This window comes from Mustela nivalis (assembly GCF_964662115.1).
Source record: "Mustela nivalis genome assembly, chromosome: 1".
NCBI classification, from domain to species: domain Eukaryota; kingdom Metazoa; phylum Chordata; class Mammalia; order Carnivora; family Mustelidae; genus Mustela; species Mustela nivalis.
Genome location: NC_139020.1, coordinates 35,660,173 through 35,683,843, shown reverse-complemented (window position 1 = coordinate 35,683,843; position 23,671 = coordinate 35,660,173).

The following is a 23,671-nucleotide window of genomic DNA, read 5'->3' as shown; positions in this document are numbered from 1 at the left end:
TAACATTAAGGTCACTTTTAAAATAGTTCTATTCACTTTGTGTAAAACCAAAGGGGAATGAAGATAGAATGATACTCACCCTTTTCTCACCATTCCAGTTACTAAAAGGGCTGAAATATAAACCAAACCATTTAAAACATATTAGTTATCAATAAACAGGGACATCAGGTAATTGAAAATAATCCTTCAACAATAGGTAAATGTTTAAATCGGTATATGTGAGCAAAAATGACTTTGGAGGGTTTTCAACATGTTTCCTAAAGTTTCTTGGAAAACTAGGAGGATGATAGAAAATATAAACAGTAAAGAATAATTTAATTTTAATAATTACTGTCAGCAAGTTTGAATATAATCATATGGCAATTAGTGATCCCTTACTGAAACTTTTAAAATTGTAGTTAAAATAATCAACTTCAATTTTTAATACTACCCTTAATATATGACATAAGAATAAAATTACATAAATTTATTTACAAAGAAGAATTATATTTGTTTAAAATCCCTTGAAATAAAAAATTAACACTTTTCTAGTGCATTGGCAGAATGTCTATTGTAACAGAGTATAAACTATATATTAATTTGACCTACATATTCTGAGCATGCGGCATGTCTAAGGTTCTACATTAGTTACATGAGATATAAAGATGACAAGAATTTCATGCTTGCTGCCACTGAGATTACAAACTACTGAGGACCTGTTAAATTGAAATTTTGAGATAGTTGTTGTAATAATGAAAATACAATTATGCCACAATAATAAAACATAATACCTAAGCATGAAGAAAGGGCAACACCTGGCACATCTGGATGGCTCAGTTGGTTAAGCATCTGACTAATTTTCAGCTCAGGTTTGATCTCTTGGGTCATGGAATGGAGCCCCCTCTCAGGTTTTAGGCTCAGCAGGGAGTATGCTTGAAGAGTTTTTCCCTCTGCCCACTCCTTCCACCCCCCCCCACCTCCCAGGCCCACACCTCTGTGCACTCTCTCCCTCTCAAATAAATAAATAAGTTTTTAATAAAATAAAGGCAATGCCCCAAAATGAATAGGGTTTAGTCAAAGATAAAATCAAAGATAATAATCAAATTAAAAGAAAATAAACTTATGGATGGCAGATTGCCAAAATGGTCCTAAAACTTCATTTTTTCTCACATCCACATCATTTGTTATACAAAATTGCTATACCTCCTCTGGACTCTGGGCCAACCAGTCGCATGACTTTGTTTTACTAGTTGTACACTGTCAGCAAATCATATGCAAATGAAAATTTATAAAAGCCTTAGCCTTTTTCTATTCTGTTTCTGCCTTCTGAAATTGCCACAAAAAGAAGCACAGTGACAGAATGCAAGAGGATGAGAGAAACATGTAGAAGTGTATTGGTTTCTCGGGTGGCTTAAAATAAGAGATTTATTCTTTCACAATTCTGGTAGCCAGAAGTCTGAAATGAGTATCACTGGGCTAAAGTCAAGCTGTTGACAAGGGTCACATATCCTCCAAAGGCTAAAGAGAGAATCTGTTCAAATTTCTTCCAGTTTCTGGTGGCTGCCAACATTCCTTGGCTTGTGGCCACATCACTCCAATGTCTGCCTCCATGGTCAGATTGTCAACTCTTCTCTGTGTCTCTGTATAATTTCATTCTGCTTCTCTCTTATAAGGACGCTTGCAATTGCACCAAAATGATTCAGGATAATCTATCTTCCCAAAATCTTTAACTCAACCATATGTGCAAAGACCCTTTTTCCAAAAAAGGCTGCATTTACAAATTCTGGGGATTAGTGTCTGATATCTTTTAGTGCAGTTTTGTAGTCTACAGTCTTTTCTCTGGTCCAAAAGATTCACATCCATGACACATGCAAAATACATTTACCACATCCCAACATTCCCACGTGCTTTAATTAATTATAACATCAACTCAGTTCCAAGATGTTATCACAATATCATCAGATCAAATGTCTCAAATCTCATGATTTAAATCAGATATGTGTGAGACACTGTATCATTTATCTTGGAGCAAAATCCTTCCCCATCTGTAAACTTGTGAAATGAGAAAACAAGTTTTATGTTTCCAAAATACAGTGCAGGGGCAGTCATAGAAAAGTTATAAATACTCCTATTCCAAAAGGCAGAAAGTGGAAGGAAGGAAAAGATCACCAATCCCAAGCAACTTCAGATCATCCAGCAGGGAAAATTCCATTAGATCTTAAGGCCTAATAACAAACTTCTAAGGCTGGAGGATCCAGCCTCTGGACTCATGGTTCTATCCTCTGGAACCACAGCTCTGGCTTCTCTTTTATAAGAATATATATGATTACATTTTAGATCCACCCTTATAATGTCCTCATCTCAAGATCCTTTGTCATATGAGGATCCTTAATTATATCTGTAAAGACCCTAGTTCCAAATACAGCTATTTACAGGTGCCAGAGATTATGACCTGACATCTTTGTGGCGGTGGGGGGGATTTCTCAGCCTACCATGAACAGTCATCACAGCCAGAGCTGTTATTTATAGATCAGTAAGTGCATCCAAATAAGAACAACCTAAATCACAGATTCACAGACTCAAGTACTAATGAAACATTTAGCCTTGAGGCCACAAAGAGTTTGTGATTTTTATGGAACATTGTTATTGTGGATATAGGTACTTAATACTCAAAGACTCAAAGCTTTGTGAGAATATAATATGTTCTAATAACTTGAAGGGATTCAGTATAGTTAGAAACTAGAATTATAGAGTGGGGTTGGGAATAGAGCTGGTAGTTGGCAAAAGATGAGACAGGAAAGTGATCAAAAGCTAGATGTTAAAGGACCATGTGAGCCCTACTAAGACATTTCAAATTTATAATTATTACAAGGGCATAGGGAAGGCATTGAGGCATTTGAAGCAGAAGAGGAATATTAGATATTCTTTCAAAAACCAGATCAGACTAAGCACTAACCAAAACTCACAGACTGGTAGCTTGAGAAAAACAGGGCACCAGTGTCCTTGTGGTGAAACAAAGGAAGTTGCATGGTAGTACCTGAGGGTCTGTAGGTTGCAGACTAAGATCTCCATACTTTACAATTTATCCTAGAATTTCAACTTTTTTTTTTTTAAAACCTGGTCCTGTGAGCTTTCTGAGCAGCTAACATAGCAACTGAGAAACCAATTTCCTTCAGAAAACAGTGCTTTTGGAAGAAATCTTTTTATACTTAAATGTTACTTATTAATTATATAATGAGGTATGCCATAAGTACAAGGAAGCTATAACTTCAAATGCCAGTTTTTAAAAGTTTTGTTTGTTTATTTATTTGTTTTTCTCCTCAACAACACGAGGAAGAGCATGTTTCCAGCATTCCTGGGTAGGCCAAGGCATCCTACATGCCTTATGTTAGATCTATAGGGTGTCTAAATGGTCTTTAGTGAAAGGATGACAGAGCTTGTGTGGCTGGTTATGAGAAAAGCTAACTGGGATGGTGTGGTACAGACAAGCCCACATGCTTTATTTTGACTGACTGCCCAAAGAAGGAAGTGTTCTTCATGAATGACCTATTTTGAGGTTTTTAAATTTATGTCTTATGCTCAATTCCAACAATTTAATGAAGATCTAATAAAATGATAAGTTTTATCTTAAAAAAATGGGAGAAAATAAGACTGGAATTTGGAAGACAAACTTACCGGATATGGTAATAATGTAGGCTAGGCGTACTAGAATCCATAAATCTAGTATATTAGATGGATTCAAATATTATTTAGGCTAAGAAATTGATAACATTTAATAATAAGAAAAGATAAAATTATTAAGAATCATCTTCATTTAAAAACTTAAAAAATTGTGTAACTTATGGAATGTAACATTAAAGGTGAGAGAAATATTATTTTTAAACAAAGCAAAAACAAAAACAAATACTAAATTTTGTTTATGCTGGGTTTGGGACACCTGTGAAATTTCCAAATAAACATGGCCAACAGACATGAAAAAAAAAGTTCCATATCACTTGGCATCAGGGAAATACAAATCAAAACCACAAAGAGATACCACCTCACACTGCCCAGAATGGCTAAAATTAACAATTCAGTAAACAACAGATGTTGGCAAAGATTAGGAGAAAGGGGAATTCTTACACTCTTGATGGGAATGCAAACTGGTGCAGCCATGCTGAAAAACAGTATGGAGGTTCCTCAAAAAGTTGAAAATAGAACTATCCTACAACCTAGCAATCACACTACTAAGTATTTATCCAAATGATACAAACATAGTGATTTAAAGGTGTATATGTACCCGAATGCTTATAGCAGCAATATCCACAATACTCAAAATATGGAAAGAGACCAGATGTCCATTGACAGATGAATGATGGGAAAGATGTGGAATATTACTCAGCCATCAAAAGAAGGAAATCTTGCCATTTGCAATGGACAGGTATGGATCTAGAAGGTATTATGCTAAGCAAAATAAGTCAGTCAGAGAAACAAAAATACCATATGATTTCACTCATGTGGAGTTTAAAAAACAAAACATATGAATATAAGGGAAGGGAAGGAAAAATAGATGAACATTGAAAGGGAGAAAAACCATAAGAGACATTGAACTTTAGGAAATAGTGTTGCTGGAAGAGAGTTAGGTGGGGGAAAGGGATAATTGTGTGATGGGCATTAAGAAGGACACTCAATGTAATAAGCACTGGTTTTATATGAAACTGCTGAATCACTAAATTCTGCCTCTGAAATTAAGAAAAAAAGAAAGATGACCATTATACTACTGGATATTTGGCCATATGTTTAAGAAAGATTTGTGGACTAGAACAGAGTTTGGAGATTCAACAGTATATGGAGGGTAATCGAAGCATTGAAATTGATGAATCTATTCGGGAAAATGTGTGAAGTGAGTCAGGACAGACTCTGATAGCATTAAATTTAACAGGATAAGTAAGGATAAGAAAAAAGGTCATTAGAAGAGATGAGAAGGAGTGTGAGACAGATAGAGGGAAAGCCATAAATATGTTTCCGAAACAGTTAACTGAAGATACCTTTTAAAGAGGAAGGAGTGCTCACCGTCCTCTTGGTCTACATTCTCAATTTGGTTACCAAGACAGACCAGCAATTCTTCTGTTTTCTTAGATTATTCTTAACTCCATTTTTTCTAGCCATTATTTCAAACATTTATAGCCACTTTTAACTTACCATTCCTAAATCTCCATGCATTACTCATTCTCAGAGAAGGTTACCAGAGAACTTTTTTTTTCAGTTTTCTGTCTCTGTAAGAATTTGTCTTGCTGGGTATTTATTAGAGATAAAAATTTATTGAAGGAAATGGAGGAGAGCAGGCTGGAACAGAAGGAGAATTAGGACTGTGATCTTGGACAATCCTGCAGAGAACTCTGGAACATACATGCCCCCATAGAGTTGTCTGATGTTTTGGGAAAATATACCTCTGCTTCAATCAGTCATACATGTGGGCTGTCCTGGAAAGACCGTTCCCTTGAGCAAGGTGGTTCTCTGTGGTTGAGACCAATGCTGACACCCAGTTGACAGCAATCAATATTTCCTTGAAGGCAGATTAGAGCAGTGCATCTTAGGAGCATATTAGCAAACATACTGTCACACTTACATACACATCACTCTTTTATTTCTTCCCATTATATAGAAGAGACCTCCTCTCTTAGGCTAGTTACCTTTTAATCAACTTTGCACTTTTACATTCCTTTAAGCTTTCCTTTCATGTGAGCTTTTTCCTAAACATGTGTAATAGGTTTTATATTTAAAATTTTTTTTTTTAAAAAAGGTCTCACTAAACTACATTTCCTGTCCCAGTCACAACCCTATTCCATAGAATAAATACAAAACCATTACATGACTTGTAAAGTTGTATGCGATCATTTTTCATGATTCTCTTTTTAATCCCATTCTCCCCTTATACCTAGTGCTTATTTCTGTTGCAGTCATATTGGCCTTTGTTTACCATTATTTGTTTGTTTGTTTTGAGAGTTTGCCTTTCTGTTTCTTTTCCTGGATTGTTCTTCACCCAGATAGCACATATTATTTACTTTCTCCTTTCCTCAAGATTGAAAGAGGACCTCATCATTCCTGCCCCCAGATCATTCTTGATTCCTTGACTGTTTTATTTTTCTTCAAAGCATTAATCTGTACCTAAAATTATGTATCTATATTTGCTTATATATTAATTAATCTTATTAGTCAGATAATTATATACTTAAATACTTATTTGGTTTTATATTAACTAATTAATCAATAATTTTATTGTCCCTCATTGAGTGCAAGCTCTATAAGAGAATAACAGTCTCATTCAACAATGTACCATGAACAGTAACATAATGATTCATAATACATGTTTTTATTTATATGACTTAGTCATTTAATAAAAGTATCTCATATTTTAAATATATAAAAGGAAATTAATAAATGTAATAGATTTACCTGAGAACAATATCTACTAAGTAAATATGCTATGGCAAGATTATGAATTATAAAGACATATACAGTGTGAACTTCATCAGAGAATTCACAATCTTATGGATATAGATATATAAACAAGAAATTGCATCATAGCATAGATATTTAAAAATATACTCATTTTTACAGCATGCAAAGTGGTCAAAGAAATAAACCCTATATTAATAATCTATAGTATTTTAATATGCCCTAAGGTCAGACTTTTAACCAACTAGCTTTGTAGCATAAGCACTCTAAAAAAGGCAAGAACACATGAATAGTTGAGACACATAAATAGTTCTTTTAAAGCCCAGCCTAAAACTATGTATACTTTAGACTCATTTAGAGACTTAATGTTTAGCCTATCACTCTTATAATATGAAGGTTCATCCTTCAGATAGAAAAGCACAGGACGAAAGAAGGGAATTGAACCATGTGCTGCATCTCTTGGTCAGAACATGGGACCATCTGGTACCATTGTGAACCTGAAGCTAGTAGCACTATGTCCTGATCTCACATCTCTAGACTCCTTGGTGGAAAGTCTTGTGAAAATGATCATATGGGTGGACAACATTTAACAAAAGAGCAGTGGCAGCATTGACCAGTAAAGAGGAGCCAAAAGGATGCTATCAACAGAAATAAAACAATGATATAAAACATTATCATAAGATATAAATGGCAGGTAGTACAGAATCTCACAGCTTTAAGACAAAAAGAAACTGAGTCTTCGGGCCACCTGGGTAGCTCAGTTGGTTAAGCATCTACCTTTGGCTCAGGTCAAGGTCCCAGGGTCCTGGGATCCAGTCCCATGTTGCTGTTCAGTAGGAGCCTTCTTCTCCCTCTCCTCCCAGGAACATTTATTTTCCATTTCATCTTCATACAACTCACAATAACATTTCTGGGAAACAAGGAACATTAGTGGGGAATAAAATTCCAAAGTATATTTTGAAGAAAAACATTTGTTCTGATATCCCACTTATGGTCTCTTTTCAGGCTAATGGTAAGGAATATATATGATATGAAATCATCCTAATTCCCAACCTACAATCAAGGACAAAGTAGTAATTAGAACAATTATTCTTGAAGATTGTTAAAAAGACAATCTAGTGCATGACTTTAGAAAAAAGTATTAAAGATTAACCAGCCCATGTCAATCTTATTAATGATAAATTTTGGTTATGGGGCATATAAACATGTAGTTTAGAAACCTTCATGGTAATTGGGTGGATAAAAAACTCTGACTTTTAAGGGTATTAACGGGACTTGACAATGTTATAGAGAATAGCAATTAGTAGTGTCACACTGAACAAGGAAAACAATAGGAACAAAATCAAAGCCTAATAGGGACTATCAGAGGATAGCCAAGCAGTTTAAAGCATTTTATTATTTATTGATGGTATTAATTCTTGTTTCATCAAAAGAATGCTCAAAATGATATGAGGATTTAGGTAGCAAAGATTTAGGGGAAACAAATACTTCAGTTACAGAAGCAAAATATTACATCTTATACTTTAGAATGTTTCCATAAAGTCAGGGGAAGATGTACTTGAAGTTTGAAGAGTTATTTACAAAATACGCTTCAATAAAAGGTCTCTTTTTGGGCTGCCTGGGGGGTTCAGTTGGTTAAGCAACTGCTTTCAGCTCAGGTCATGATCCTTGAGTCCAGGATCAACTCCCACATTGGGCTCCCTGCTCAGTGGGGATTCTGCTTCTCCCTCTGAATTCTCCCCTCTCACACTCTCTCTTTCTCATTCTCTCTCTCAAATAAATAAATAAAATATTTTTTAAAATTATCTTTTTCCTGAAAATTTCAAATAAATTATTCTCTTTAATTTGCCCACTAATCAAAATTATCTTATTTGTAAAACTTTTAAAAATCTATGTACTTAAAAACGATGACTTCATTTATTAAATTTTAATTTTTTAACAATAATATGCATTAAATTTTATTGGAAACACATTTCCATTTCATTTTAAAACATTTTGCCATAAATCTAAAGCTTGCTGAATAGCAACTGTGATAGATATCTGTGCAAGCCTCTGCCATTTGGACAAATGAATAAATCCCCTGTGAAAATGTGAAATTTTCTGCTTTTCTTCCATTCCACATTGGTTGCTTAAGAACCATTCTTTGTATGGAGTCCCTGGGTGGCTCAATCCATTAAACATCTGCCTTTGGCTCAGATCGTGATCTCGAGTCCTGGGATTGAGTCCCATATCTGGCTCCCTGTTTAGCAGGGAGCCTACTTCTCCCTCTCTCTGTGCCACTGCCCCTGCTTGTGCTCTCTCTCTCTCAAATAAATAAAATTAAATAAATAAATAAATAAATAAATAAACTGTTCTTGTATCCCTGGTCTCTAAGACCACAGAGAAACATCTGCATATATTCTTAAAAATTACTCAAAGAATTATTTTAAAGACATTAATTTATTTATTCATTTGTTTATTTTAGAGAGAGTACAGAAGGGAGATGGAAAGAGAATCTGAAGCACACTCCACACTGAACTCAGAGGCCAATGTGGGGCTCGATCTCACAACAGATCATGACTTGAGCCAAAATCAAGTCAGACACTCAACCAACGGAGCCACACAGGCACCCCAAGAATTATTTTAGTTTCCTACTTAGTGTTAGAAGTAATTTAAAAGGAAAATACAGAAATAAATCTTTTTATAGAAAACCAAAGTAAATTAGATATAATAATTTTTCCATCCTATCTTCCACAGTTCAAATCATAACAACCCATAAGAATTAGAAATTATGAACAGATGTGATATTTGAGAATTAAGTAACAAAATTTTCAAGTAAAAAACATTTTCTCTTACCTAAAAAAAAAAAAATACATTTTCTCTTAAAAATATGCTTTGAAGAATGTTAGGAACCTTTGAAAAATGAAAACTACATTCTGAGGCAAGGGAAAATAAACAGCTGGAAACAGGCCAGAACAGTACATGGAATTAGCAGCAAGGAGAAACATTTGCCCAGACATCAACCCAAGACTGCCTAGGGGTTTGGTTGTCACAATGCAAATGAGCTAATTGTGCTGAATTCCTGAGGAAGATGAGGGAAAAGAAGAGTTTTTCATGGATAGTAGTACAGCCGTAAATGCATGCATTGGTGAAACATGATTTATCTTCAATCCCGTATCTGACTCCAAGTATACCTACACCCAAATAAAAGAGCAAAAAAAGCAAAGCAAATCAAACAAATAAAATGACACATATTTTAATGTGTCAAAGTTCTTAAAAACTGAAACACATTTTCTTGAGCTATGTTTCTACTTTCTGAGGCATTTTTGATTCAAAAGTTGTCATACTTTCTTTCATCTTTTTCAGGAAAATCTTTTTCAAATGAATCTTAGCAGGAGTGATAAAAGAAAGAAAAAAAAAAGAGTCCCCTACATGTTGGTTTTCTGTGAAAGATTTTTACTTTTCTTGATCTGAAAGAACAATTTTGAATAACCCAGAGTTCATAAAAGAAAAAAAAAAATCTTGGATCTATCAATATAGCTCTATATTCAAATATGTGAAAGGAAAGAAAAGCATATGGCCATGACTGAGAGACCTCAGAGTGGAGCACTTAAGGAAATCAGCATGAAAAATAAAATGCCCATTACCAAGTGATGCTTTGCTGTATAATTTATGGAAGGGTAGAGTATGCTTGAAACTGCACTTAGCACCTGGATGCCATGAAATATAAATTGAGATAAAATGTGTTCATGAAATTCCATTAATAAGAAGTATGATGTTGGTTTCCTTTCTGTTTTGTTCCTAGTGTAACAGAGAGCATTGGTAATCCTAGGGAATTTTTAGTAGCTTCTACTTGATTATTTCATAGATGCATTAAGATCTTGGTTTTCAGAATTCAGATGTTATCTAGCATCTTCCTTTCTGTCCCTTTCTTTCTTTGTCTCTGTCTCTCTCTGTGCTTATGTTCTCTCTCTCTCTCCCTCTCTCTCTCTTTCAACATCCCTGACTTATGCAAACCTAACTCAACAAACTGTGTTATTCACATTACACCCTTGTGTAAGTCTCCCTCCACCCAAAAGGATATTTTAAGAATGACTGTGTGTGACCTCCAATAATAATAGGTCGTAAAATACATCATGACTTCCATTTTGTGGTCTCTTGCATCACTTGCTCTGGGGGGGAAGACAGCCACCTTGTGGAAAGGCCCATGGAGACATCCACATGGTATGGAACTGAGACTTTGTGCCAATAACCAGCCTAACTTGTGAGGGGTGTGTGTGAGCCACATTGGAATAGATTTCTTCACACCATTCAAAGATTCAGATGACAGTACTCTGTTCAACACCTGACTTTTTTACTGCATATGATGTTTAGTTTTATTTATTAACTTGACCAGGCTAAAGGAAGTACAGACAGCTGGAAAAATATTATTTCTGGGGATATCTGTAAGGATGCTTCCAGAATGGATTAGCATTCAAATTGGTGAACTGAGTAAAGCAGATGGCCCTTTCCAATGCAAGCAGGGATCATCCGATCGGCTGAGAGTCTAAATACAACAAAAAGGTGGAAGAAGGTTGAATCAGTCTCTCTTAACTTGAGACAGCCATTTTATTTTCTGTCAGACATCGGTGTTTCTAGTTCCTGGGCTTTTAGACTTGCATCAGGACTTACACTGTCAGTTCCAACACCCCCTCCCAGCCTCCCCAATTCTCAAGCCTTTGGACTTAAACCAAATTACACCACTAGATTTCCTAGTTCTCCAACTTGGAGTCGGTAGATTGTGGGACTTCTCAGCTTCCATAACCACATGATCCAGTTCCTATAATAAATCTAGTACATATGTATGTGTATGTATCTATGTATTTAGGTCCTGTTGGTTCTGCTTCTCTGGAGATCCATAACTAATACTCTAACATAAGGAACCCAGGGCCAGGTTCACTTAGCTAAACCACTTATAAGTTCCTGACCCTCAGAAACTAGGAGATGCTTATTTTATTTTAAGCCACATAGTTCTGAGGCAATTTATTACACAGCTATAGCAAAATAAGACAGTTTAAAATTGTATTCAAAGCCCTTTTTAGCAAAGATAGGTTCCCATTTATGGATGATGGACCAGTGTTTCAGTTCCTGGCTTTATGTAAATAACCCTCTCTAGCTTCCTGTCTCATGTTAAGCCTATGTTCTCATTCCTGTCTCAGCATGGCTTTTCAAAATCTAGTTTCTATAATCTAGAACTCCTAGTTGTTTATGCTTCTTCACAAGTAGCAATTTCTTTTTTTTTTCCTAGAACTCAACAATTTGCTATTTTTGAGCAAATAGCAAAAACAGTCTGGCATCCTGGGAAAAGAGGTCATGTATTATCAGTATAATAAAAAAAAATAATTTTCTAATCAAGCCAAAGATAAGCAGAAGATTAAAACAATTTATGAATCCACCCTCTGTTAATACAAATCTTCCAAGTTTGAATGTCCATTTTTTTAGCGATAAAGTAACCTCAACATAACATTGCACATAACATTCCATAGATGCCAGCCTTATCACTGTGTGAAGGTCACTTTCCAAAATTACTTTTTCATTTCCAGAATTGGGATTCCGATTCTATCAATCTTCCTGAGTCCGATGGAGAATATTAGGGAAGTGTTTGCTGAATGAATAACCTCATTAAAAGGAATGAATTCTTGTTTGTAATGCTGGTTCATGGGGCTCCAGTCCAGACCCACAAAATTGGGTTATTAGATTTCTTGTGTGTCAATATCATGGGGTTTTAGCTGAAATCATAATTTATTCTGGTGCTATACTTTTAGAGAGTTTAGTTTAATAAATTTGAGGGAGACTCTGAAAACCTGCATGTTAACATCAAGATAGGGGATTTTGATAAAAGTAGAGCTGATGACTACTCTGAAAAGCACCGCCAATATTGTTTCTTGTTTTCATTGATATATTTTTTCATTTACTTCTTTCTACTGATGCTTTAAAAGCAGTTTTGTTTTGTTTTGTTTTCCTGGTTGGTTTTTCTTTGCCTGTTTGTTTTGTTTGATTTCATATGGCTTCCATGACTGCAGTAAATGGTGTTATGGTCATGAAAAATGAATAAATAGAAAAGAACCGGTAGTAATGATTTATGGGTAAAAGCATTTACAAATCATGTTTTTATGAGTCAGAAGCGACTACGTAATAGTTCTGTGAAAATGCAATTAAAACGAGTATAGCACAACAATACAAAAATATTCTCAAATACATGGTAATATAAACAGTAGCAGACTTTTACACTTGTCTTTAGTTAACTGCCAAATGCTAGCCATATTATAAATATTAAGAAAAAAACTCATAACAGGATTGTGAGTGTTGGGAATGTTTCAGGTAAAGATGAAGATTTTTGGTTGAGGTTTGAAGTTGGAAACCTGGTCAATTTATAAAAGCAGTTATGCCTCTTAGTGCACAACAGTCTCCTCATGGTCATTGTAGAAAATGTTACCTATTTGATAGACAACTGCAAGTCCATCAGAGCTGATTTGATGTGAAACTCTTAAAGAGACATATGCATTTGTTTTTCTTTTATTTTATTGATATTGATTAGTTTATGGTCCTCATAAAGAGAGAGGGAAGAAGATTTATACTCAGGATGAGAGAGTGTCTCATTCTTCTTTCCAAAGAAAAGTTCAGAAAAAATAGTAAAAAAATAAATATACTATCATCTGTAAAAATTTGAAAAAAATATATTTGAATAACATGACATAGATAAATCTTACAGAAAAATTATAATAGAAGTATGCAGTGAATATTTTGATGTGTTTGTAATTTTTACATGAAATATAATTAAATTCTTATGCTATTGATTTTGATTTGGAATAGTCTGCTTATGCACTAATACACTGAGATACCAAATAATTGATTAATGAAATTGGATTTCTCTTTCCTTACTATACTGAGAAAGAGATAGGATTTTGAATAAGATTTTCATTCAAAGTACACAATTATAGTTTCAACTATCTGTTGGTAACCTAGAAAGTTTTCAACTTTTCATAGTAGTTTGTGATTTTGCTGAGGTTAGGAAAAAATTTAATTGCTTATGTTCCAAAGCTTATGTTCAGGAGAAAACCACATAGGAAGTGAATGAACATACTCTGCAGAGCATATCATCAACTCAAACTGCTCTTTTGGCCTCTATTAATTATGAAGTACACATTACGTAGGGGTAATGAGTTTGGATATTCTCAAAGGTTTTAAGAACATATCTTGGTTAATATTTCCTCCATTCCATAAGAATCTGCCTGAGACTCAGTTTTCTGTCATAAAACAATCTGAATATTAATAAGATCTAATTTCAAAAGACTTATATAAGGTAGAAAAATGTATATGAAAAAATAACTCATAATCTCTAATTGCTTTAAGAAACCCTTTAATAGTATAATTTAGAAACATCACGATAATGATTCATCAGTAATGCAGTTGAAAAACATTTTCAATTCTATTTATAAATAAGTAATGATTCTAAGCAATAGAAAAATAGAAAATTGATTTTAATTAATTAAAAGGTCCTGATAGAGTACCAATACAGCACCAATGTGGGAAGTTAAAATTAGAGCAAATAAGACAATATATAAGAATGTTATTTTTCTTATCTAGAATCTATTATAAATATAAATAATATATGTTCTAGAAATAATTTATTTCTCCATATAAGCATTGATTTAAGATGCCAGTAGCAAGAATGCCTCAATCATCTTTCAAATTAACACATTTATATTTTATAGAAAGGGAATCTCTAAAGTGGTAACTACAAACATGAATTGATCTCAGAGTAGTAAACACCTCTTAACATATATTTTTCCCTTTCACTCATTTCTGGGGAACCTGTCGTGTATGGAACAAATAATGTTTTTTTTTTTTGAAAACTTCAGATTAATACATAGCAATACCTTTCTGAGTAAAACTCAGCATTTTTGAAGTACCCACTATGTGTTAAATATTAAACATAACAGAGATATTATCACCAAGTTTATCAAATAAACTTAGGGGAAAAAAAAGATGAACATTCATGAAAAAAACATAATTTGCCAAAACTGACACAAGAATAAATAGAAATCCAGTATAATCCTATACCCAATAAAGAAAATAAACACAAAGAAATCTCTAAGCCCAGATGGTTTTGTTGGTTGAATTTATTCTTTCATTTAGGAATGAAATTATACTAGTTTTTAATAATTCTTCCATATATTTACATTTCTCAGTTATTTTATGAGACCAGTATAATCCTGATAGGAAAACCCTAATAAGGGCAAAATATGAAAGGTTGATTGTGGGCCCATCTCTCTCATAAACACAAAATCTGAAATTTAAATGAGAACCATAAATTAAAGATTCAAACCCAGCAAATTACAAGATATCCAATCTTCATAAACAAGTTGGATTTATTTGAGGAATGCAATATTATTATTAATAAAATTAACCAAATAAATCTACACATCAATAGAATAAAAGAAAAAGAACTATAACTTTTTCAGTGGGTACTGCAAAAGCATTTTATACAATTCAGCACAAATTTAATGAAAAAGATAACATATATGCTAACTAGAAAGAGAAGGGGGCATTCTTAATCTGATAGAATGTATTTAATCCTTCACCCTAAGAATAGGAATGAGGTAAAGATACTTGCTATCACTATTTTAATCCAAATCATACTTGAGATCTTAAAGGATCCAAAAGGGGGGGGGAATAAAAAATGTAAGTCTGGAAAGAATGAAATAATTTTGTTATTATTTGTGGTAAATGATTGTGCATGTACACAATCCAGAAAAACCTAAAGAAATATTAGAATTAGAAAGCAAATTAAGTGGGATGCCTGGGTGGCTCAGCTGGTTAAGTATCTGAGTCCTGGTTTCAGCTTAAGTCATGATATCATCAGCTCCATGATCAGCAGGGAATCTGCTTGAGATTCTCCCCCTCTGCCACTCCCCCTACTTGCATACATGTACACTCTCTCTCTCAAATTAATAAATAAATCTTTAAAAAAGTGAATTCAGTAACTTCACTTCATATTAGGTAATTTTTAAAATTTATTTATTTATTTTTTAATTTTTTCAGCATAACAGTATTCATAATTTTTGCACTACACCCAGTGTTCCATGCAATCCGTGCCTTCTCCAATACCCACCACCTGGATCCCCCAACCTTCCACCCCCCGCCCCTTCAAAACACTCAGATTGTTTTTCAGAGTCCATAGTCTCTCATGGTCCACCTCCCCTTCCAATTTCCCTCAACTCTCTTCTCCTCTCCATCTCCCTTGTCTTCCATGCTATTTGTTATGCTCCACAAATAAGTGAAACCATATGATAATTGACTTTCTCTGCTTGGCTTATTTCACTCAGCATAATCTCTTCCAGTCCTATCCATGTTGCTCATATTAGGTAATTAAAAATAAATGGCATTCCTAAATAGCATCCAGGTAAAGTTAATTTAAAAAAAAAAAAGAAATTTAAGAATGATATAATTTAAAATAGCATAAAGCAAATCCAGTAGACTTTTTTTTTTTTTATTTCCAGCTATGGTGCAGTAAGAAGATTGGCAAATCGTTTCCCTTAAATATAAGAATACAGATTAAAATTTGGAAAAAATATGCTCCAAAAAATCTCATAATTTCTCATCTCTGGAAATTGAACAAGGACCAATTGGAAATTAGTAAGTGTTTCTTCAAGAAAAAAAAAATTAAATAATGGGTAAAAACAGCAGGATTCTGCAGCCTTCTTGCTTGGGGGCATCTTGTTTATCTTCCACTACCAAAAACTCTGCCCTGTCAAGCTTGATTTTGTAATGCTACTGTATTTAGTCTAGAAAAGGGGAAAAAAACAGCTTTACTGCCAAAGAGCAGACTTGATTTGGAACAGAAGGTGAATACCTGACTGGATCATCAGCAAAGGTAACCAACTCTATAGAAAACAATGGGGAAATCCTATGACTCTGCTACTCTAGGATTAGCATATCTGTTGTGTCACTGATAATTTAGCCAGAAAACTGGTGGGGAATCTTTGAAATTAGAGAAACATAGGATATATAACTTTTCCACATAGAAGGATATATAACTTTTCCACATCTTTGGCCGAGTGGGAAACTATGTTCTCATACAAGGGATAGCAGAAGGCTCCAGAAAAGCCGGTACTGAGCAGGAGCTGAAAACTGCCTCTATGGTGAATATGGTCTCTAACTCATGTACAGATTTATTGGCGGAGATTGGAAGTCATATAAAATCAAGTTTTTTAAGCACAACTTATTTCCAATTCTGGGTCAACTACTAAGCTATGCTGACCTTTGAAAATAAGTAAGTCAAAATTAAAAAAAAAAAAATTAAAAAAAAATCAGAAATGATATAAGCAGCTGTACACTTCAAGGGAGACAAATTCCACACATAAGGTCCAGGAAAGGTACTGAAATAGATAAATAAATATACCTAAATTAATTAATAAAATTAAAATAAATAAATAAAAATGCAATAAACAACAACTACCTTTGAGGGAGGAAGGGTGGCAAAATCCAGAGTTGCTACAAAATAGTAACTAAAATGTCCAGTTTTCACCAAAATTTATTGTATTTGCAAAAAATAAGACAGGGCACATACTCAGGAAAATAGTATTGACCAAGAACTGACTCTGAATAGATCCACATGTTAGATACACCAAATAATACCCTTATTCAGATATTGTTAATACATTTTAAAAATTAAAGGAAACTATATTTAAAGAAATAATAAAAATTAAAATTATACTTCTAAATTGGATATATCATGGGAAAATAGAAACTATAAAAAAAAAAGAAATAATTAAATAAAAATAAACAATTTATCTTGGAATTGAAAAATACAAGTAAGAATAACAATATGAGGTTTATAAAGTATTTAGAACCAGAATGTATTAAAAATAATGTAAAGGACTGGAAGGGAGGAATGGGAATACATCTGAAATGAAAGTAGAGGGGCGCCTGGGTGACTTAGTGGGTTAAAGCCTCTACCTTCAGCTCAGGTCATGATCCCAGGGTCCTGGGATCGAGTCCCGCATCAGGCTCTCTGCTCGGCAGGGAGCCTGCTTCCTCCTCTCTCTCTCTGCCTGCTTCTCTGCCTGCTTGTGATCTCTGTCTGTCAAATAAATAAATAAAATCTTAAAAAAAAAAGAAATGAAAGTAGATTTTGATAAGCTAGAGCTGAATATTGTAAAGTGAAACAAAAGATGCACATTGTAAAATATAGGTGTATACAGCTAGTAAGCCCACTGAAAAGAAAAAATTGAGTACTAACTACAAAGTACACATTTAATTTAAAAAAAGGAAAAAAACTCAGACTTATAAGAAATAGTAAGATGGTAGGTTTAAAACCAATTATATTACTTCCCTATAGCTACCCTAACAAATTAGTGCAAAATGCATGGCTTAAACCAAGAGAAATTTATTCTCTCACAATTCTGGAGACTGGAAGTCCAAACTCGAGGAACTGGCAGGGCCACCCTCTCTTCAAAGGCTCTAAGGAAGACTCCTTTCTTGCCTCTTCTAGGTTCTGGTGATTGTCAGTAATTCCTGACATTTTTGGTTTCTGGAAGGATAACTATAATTTGTGCCTCCATCTCCACGTGGCCCTCTCCCCTCCAAGTGTGTCTCTGTGTTTAAATTTTCTTCTTTTCATAGGGACACCAGACATACTGGATGTGCCCCTACCCTAATCTTGTCTGAGTTCATCTTAACTCAATAAAATATGCAAAGATCACGTTTCCAAATAAGGTTATATCCACAGGTTCCAGGTAGGCATTAATCTGGGGAGAAAATATTCAGCCCAGTATACCAACTATACCTGTAGTTACATTATATATAAATGACTCAAATACTCCAAGTAAATGACTAAAAATATAAGAAAGGATAAACAAAGCCCAACTATTAGCTGTCTTTAGGTAACACAATTTAAATAAACTACACTAAAATACAATCATAAAAAACTGAAGTGGCAATATGCATATTAGAAAAAGTTGACTTCAGAGAAAGGAATATTATTAAGGACAAAAGGGACATTTTTAATAATAAAAGCTTCAATTCATTAAGCAGACATAGTAATTCAAAATGTATGTGTTCATAACAACAAACCTTAATAAGATATGAAGATACAACAAATAGGGAAGCAGAAGTGGACAAGTCCACAACCATAATTGGATCTTGTGGCACCCTTCTATTAACAATTGCTAGGAAAAGCAACAGAAAATTCTCTAAGGATATAGAAGACTTGAACAATATTAATCAGTTGCTTGACATTTTAGAGCATTACAACCTAAACTACCATAATACACATTTTATTGAAGTGCATGTGAAATGTTTACAACATAGACAATAGAAGGCTATAAGAGAAATCTGAAAGAAAAAAGAAGTAAACGGATTGAAATCATAGAGAAATTTTCTGATCACCAAAAAGTTAAGTTAGAAATCCATACACATCATACAAAAATCTATTAATATTGGGAAGTTAGACTAAAGATCTAAAACAACCCATGCCTCAAAGTAGACAAAGATACCTAAAGAGATAAGAAGCTGAAAGTAGTTAAAAAATTATATTTTAAATTTAATAAAATAAGAGTGTTTTTTTAAAAATGTTAAGAAAGTGATAGAGAAGCTTCAAACTGGTCAAAAAATATTTGCAATACAAATATATTAAAAGGGACCTGTATGTAGAAAATAGAAAAGAAAAACTTAAAATTCAATAAGAAGATAAACAGTCCCCTTTAAGACTGTGCAAAAGACTCATACAAACACTTCAAGAAAGAAGACACATTAATAGCCTCAAGGACATGAGGGACGGCAAACATTATTACACAGCAAGAAAATATAAAATAAAACCAAAATAATATGCAACTACATACCAACTAGAATTCCTAAAATTATCAAGTATTGGTGAGGATGTGGAGAAAGTTTGACTCATAGAACACTGATGGTACTAAGTGAAATGATGGGACTACTTGGAGAACGTTATGGTAATGTGTGTAAATTTAAAAGCAAATTTATTGCATGACTTAATCATCCCAATCCTTCATTACCAAAAGAGTTATGAAATATATGTCCACACATGTATTTGTTATCTGTTTATAAACAGGCTTATTCTTTATAGCTCTGAACTGTAGACAATGTAAGTGTCCACCAACCAGTGAATGGTTGAAAAAGAAAAAATCCTGAAGTATTAGCACGATGAAATGCAACTTGGCAATAAAAAAAAAAAAAAATGGACTCCTTTTGCACTCAATAACATGGATAACTCAAAAATATAATTGTAAGCAAAAGAAGACAGAGATGAGTATATTTGGTATGATTACATCTATTTATTTACTTTTCTTTTTTTTTAAGTTAAGAACAGGAAACAGGAAAAACAGATCTATTATGTCACAGAGTCCATCCACGATGGCCAATCTAAGATTGCCCTTTGTGGATTACATAGGAAGGAGAACCAAGGCTTTTGTTTTGTTTTGTTTTGTTTTGTTTTTTGAAGTGATGGAAATATTTGATATCTTGACTGAGTTTGTAGTTATGCAATGTATAGAGTTATTAGAACATGCATATGAAAATTACAATGGACACATCTTATTTTACAGAGATTATACTGCAATTTGATTATTTTTTACATGTAAAATTTACAAAAATACTTAAAGAACCATGTTAAATAAACACTAAGTAAATGGGATTATACTAATTTACTTTCAAGACCTTCAGTCACTCTAATTTATTAAAAACATATTTGAAACTTTTTTTTTTTTTTTTTTTTTTTGAGTAAAGGCCGGGTTAGGTAGGGAGAGATAGATTGGGGGCTATGTGATCAGGCTCATAGAAATTCCCAAAATGTGAGCTATGGCAGAACCAGAGATAAGGGGAAAAATCAGATCACCCTACCCTAGGCATGTAGGGTGAGTCCTGTGGGGTAGGTGTCTTTATGATAATCATCTGTGACCAACAAAGAATAACCAAACCCTAAAAGGAAGTAAGCCATTGAAGGTGATAGATATCAAGAGAAATGTTAAAAGGATTTAAGTTCTTTTCTTTCCAGGTTAGCTTTCTATAAAAGACCAACCATAAAGGCCCTGGTTGATAGCCCGGTCTCGACCCATCTGACTCTTGAGAGCTTTTTCTGTATCCTCACTTAATAAGCTTCTATCACTTTACTCACTCTCCATTGTCCCCAAGATTCACTCTCTGACTCCATGAGACAAGAACCTAGCTCTTCCCCTTCATACCAAAGCCTTGAAAGAATTGACACTGCATATTTCCACTCTCTTATTAGCCACGTTTCTTTTTTCACTGTATCCCAGATATACTAGCTCCTAATTTTTCTAAGCTGTTAGGTTCTTTACATATTTCTACAGGTAGATACTGTGCTCCCTTTGCTAATAAGTTCTCCTCCCACAACACATTAGCCTCTCCTTTTCTTGAGGTCTGCAAGCAAATGTATCTCATTCATTTATTCAACAATGTTTACTGAGTATTTAGTATGTCTCTGGTTCTTCTGGGCCCTGGCATATAACAATAAAGGAGATAAAATCCATGCCTTCTCAGATTTTCATTCTGGTTGGTGGTAGAGAGAATAAATATATAAGTAAACATGCTACACAGTCAGCTGTCAATATGTATTATTATTTAAATAAACTATTAAAGGAAGTCTAACCCTTTCATATTAGAGGAGGGTTAATATTTTATATAGATGATGGAGAGCCAACTTTGGGAACAGAGGCCTGAAGATTTGAGAGGACAATAGAATTTACCTGAAAAGGTATGTCCCAGACCAAAGAAATAGTACTTGGATTGTTCCCTGGAATTTCCAACTAGTTCCATTGTTCCTTTTTTTGTTTTTTTTTGTTTTGTTTTGTTAGTGTGTTTATTTATAGTAAGTAATATCAGAATTTTTAATTGTATTATGCATGGGTTTGTCTATTTCTTCAAAGAGTGCAAACTCAATATTGTTCACAATTGTTTATAAACTTAAAAAAGAGTGAAGTCTTTGAAAAGCATTAGTCAAGTATTTATTGAATGTATGCTTCTAAGTACTATAAATTTCACAAAGATTTGGTTTGAATAAGAGCAAATGAATTATCAGATTACTAATCCATCTCATTTAATAGAATGTACAAAGCAGACTGAAAAGTCATTTTGCAATGGAGATGGGAAGTAAGTAGTTTTCTTCTCAGTATGTTAAATTCAAGATATCTGTGAGGCATTCAGACAATGGTACAAAAATAACATTTTATTTGAAGGAAATTTTGTGTGTTTCTATTTCTTTTAATGCATTATTCCTTTCATTTATTAAAAAAAATTCTGTCTTTATTGCTTTCACAATTTCTAAGGCTACAAAGTTACCAATTAAGTTTCCCATTTGTATTAATGTATTACTTATAACTCAGCAAAGAGCAACTTTAAAACAATAGGGTAAAATAAGTTGAGTTTTAACAAATACACAAGTGTCATAAGATTATCACTATTAATTAATCTTAATAGAAACATGAAAAGTCGGGCAACTGGGTGGCTCAGTCGGTTAAGCCGCTGCCTTCGGCTCAGGTCATAATCTCAGGGTCCTGGGATCGAGTCCTGCATCGGGCTCTCTGCTCAGCAGGGAGCCTGCTTCTCTCTCTCTCTCTCTGCCTGCCTCTCCATCTACTTGTGATTTCTCTCTGTCAAATAAATAAATAAAAAATCTTAAAAAAAAAAAAAAGAAACATGAAAAGTCTATTTCAATGTGTATTATGATTGTCACACTCCAATACAGGAAGCAGAATGACATTTTAGAGTAGCATAGATTTTGAGGATCTTTGTGAAATAATACCAAACATTTTCTGGGGAGTTACTACACATTAGATATTTGTCTAAACAACTAATAGAGATAATCTAACTTGCATCTTACAATTCTGTTATGTAAACACTACCTATGCTTTGCAGATGAGGAACTAAGGCACAAAAAATACAGAAAAGTTGTTTAAGCCTCATCACTAAAAGTGGTTGACACAAATTTTGAAACCATGTTGCTGGATTCCAGAAACTACAATTTTCATCCCTGTGCTTGAATCACTGTTTCAGATTATCAGATTTTTTTTTTCCACCCAGAACTACTTATGTATTAGTGACCAAAGTTACATTATTTAAACTCTACAAGTATACATGGTGTTTTGGAAAATTAAATGAAAGTACATGTTTAACACACCCAGTAAAATGTCTGGTTTATCAGAGATACTCGAAATTCTTGGTCTCCTCTCCTCTTTCTTACACTCAAAGATGATACCTCCGGTTATTTCACATTCTGTTTCTGTTCTGGATCAAGTTTTCTGTGGGCTGTCAGAGCTGCTAAATCAGATATCTCTCCACACATGCCACTTAGAAGCCGGAACACTGTCTTCTTGCAGCTCTTGGGGCCTTTAAATACCAAGTGAGATCCTCTCCCTGGTCTGTCTGTGCAGTAGCTCCCTGTCAGCCTCCCAGTGCAGTCTGACCAGCATGAGAGCCTGGAGCTCCTTGATAATACAAAGAGAGAAATGCCTGCTCGCTGACTGACGCTGATGGCAGAGGCTGCCACTCCCAGCAGGCTGGGATTTGGGCCACAAGCAAACACAGCATGCCAAAGGCTGAATCCATTTTGATGAAATCGGATTCTTTCCTCAATAGGAGGGTTCATTGGACTTATTTAAATTGGGTTGTAATTCTCATGGGGACAGGCAGATCTTGGAAACTAACTAACTAACTAACTAACTAAATATATATATATATAAAACTATATAGTTATATATATATATATACACAATTTTTTTACTATGCCTTTGAAATGCAATCAGCTATATAAGAATTTCATGCACAACTACTACGTCACAATGTGACTTCCAGTCAGAACTGCATTCAGCCATATTTTATTCTGATTTCTAAAATTTAGAAATTTCTAAAATTTCTACTGTTTCATATAAAGTCTTAGCTCCAATTAAAAGAAATATTTCCAAATCTCAATATCCTCCCCACCTATCATTTCCTCTTCTCTACATTAAGCTTCCTTAAAGGAACTTTGGGTTTATTACTAGGTCATTCTATTGAATACTTTTTCTGTTGTTGTTGTTGTTGTTGTTGTTGTTTTATTGTTTTTTCAGAAGCTCTAGGTTGGCTTAGAGATACAAAGAACTTATTAAGCAGAAAGAAATGCATAATATTTGATGTGTCAAAAATGAGAGACACATCATACAATTGAGAAAAAGGAGGGTGGCCCTAGTTCACACTGTTTGTTAAATCAGGGTAAACA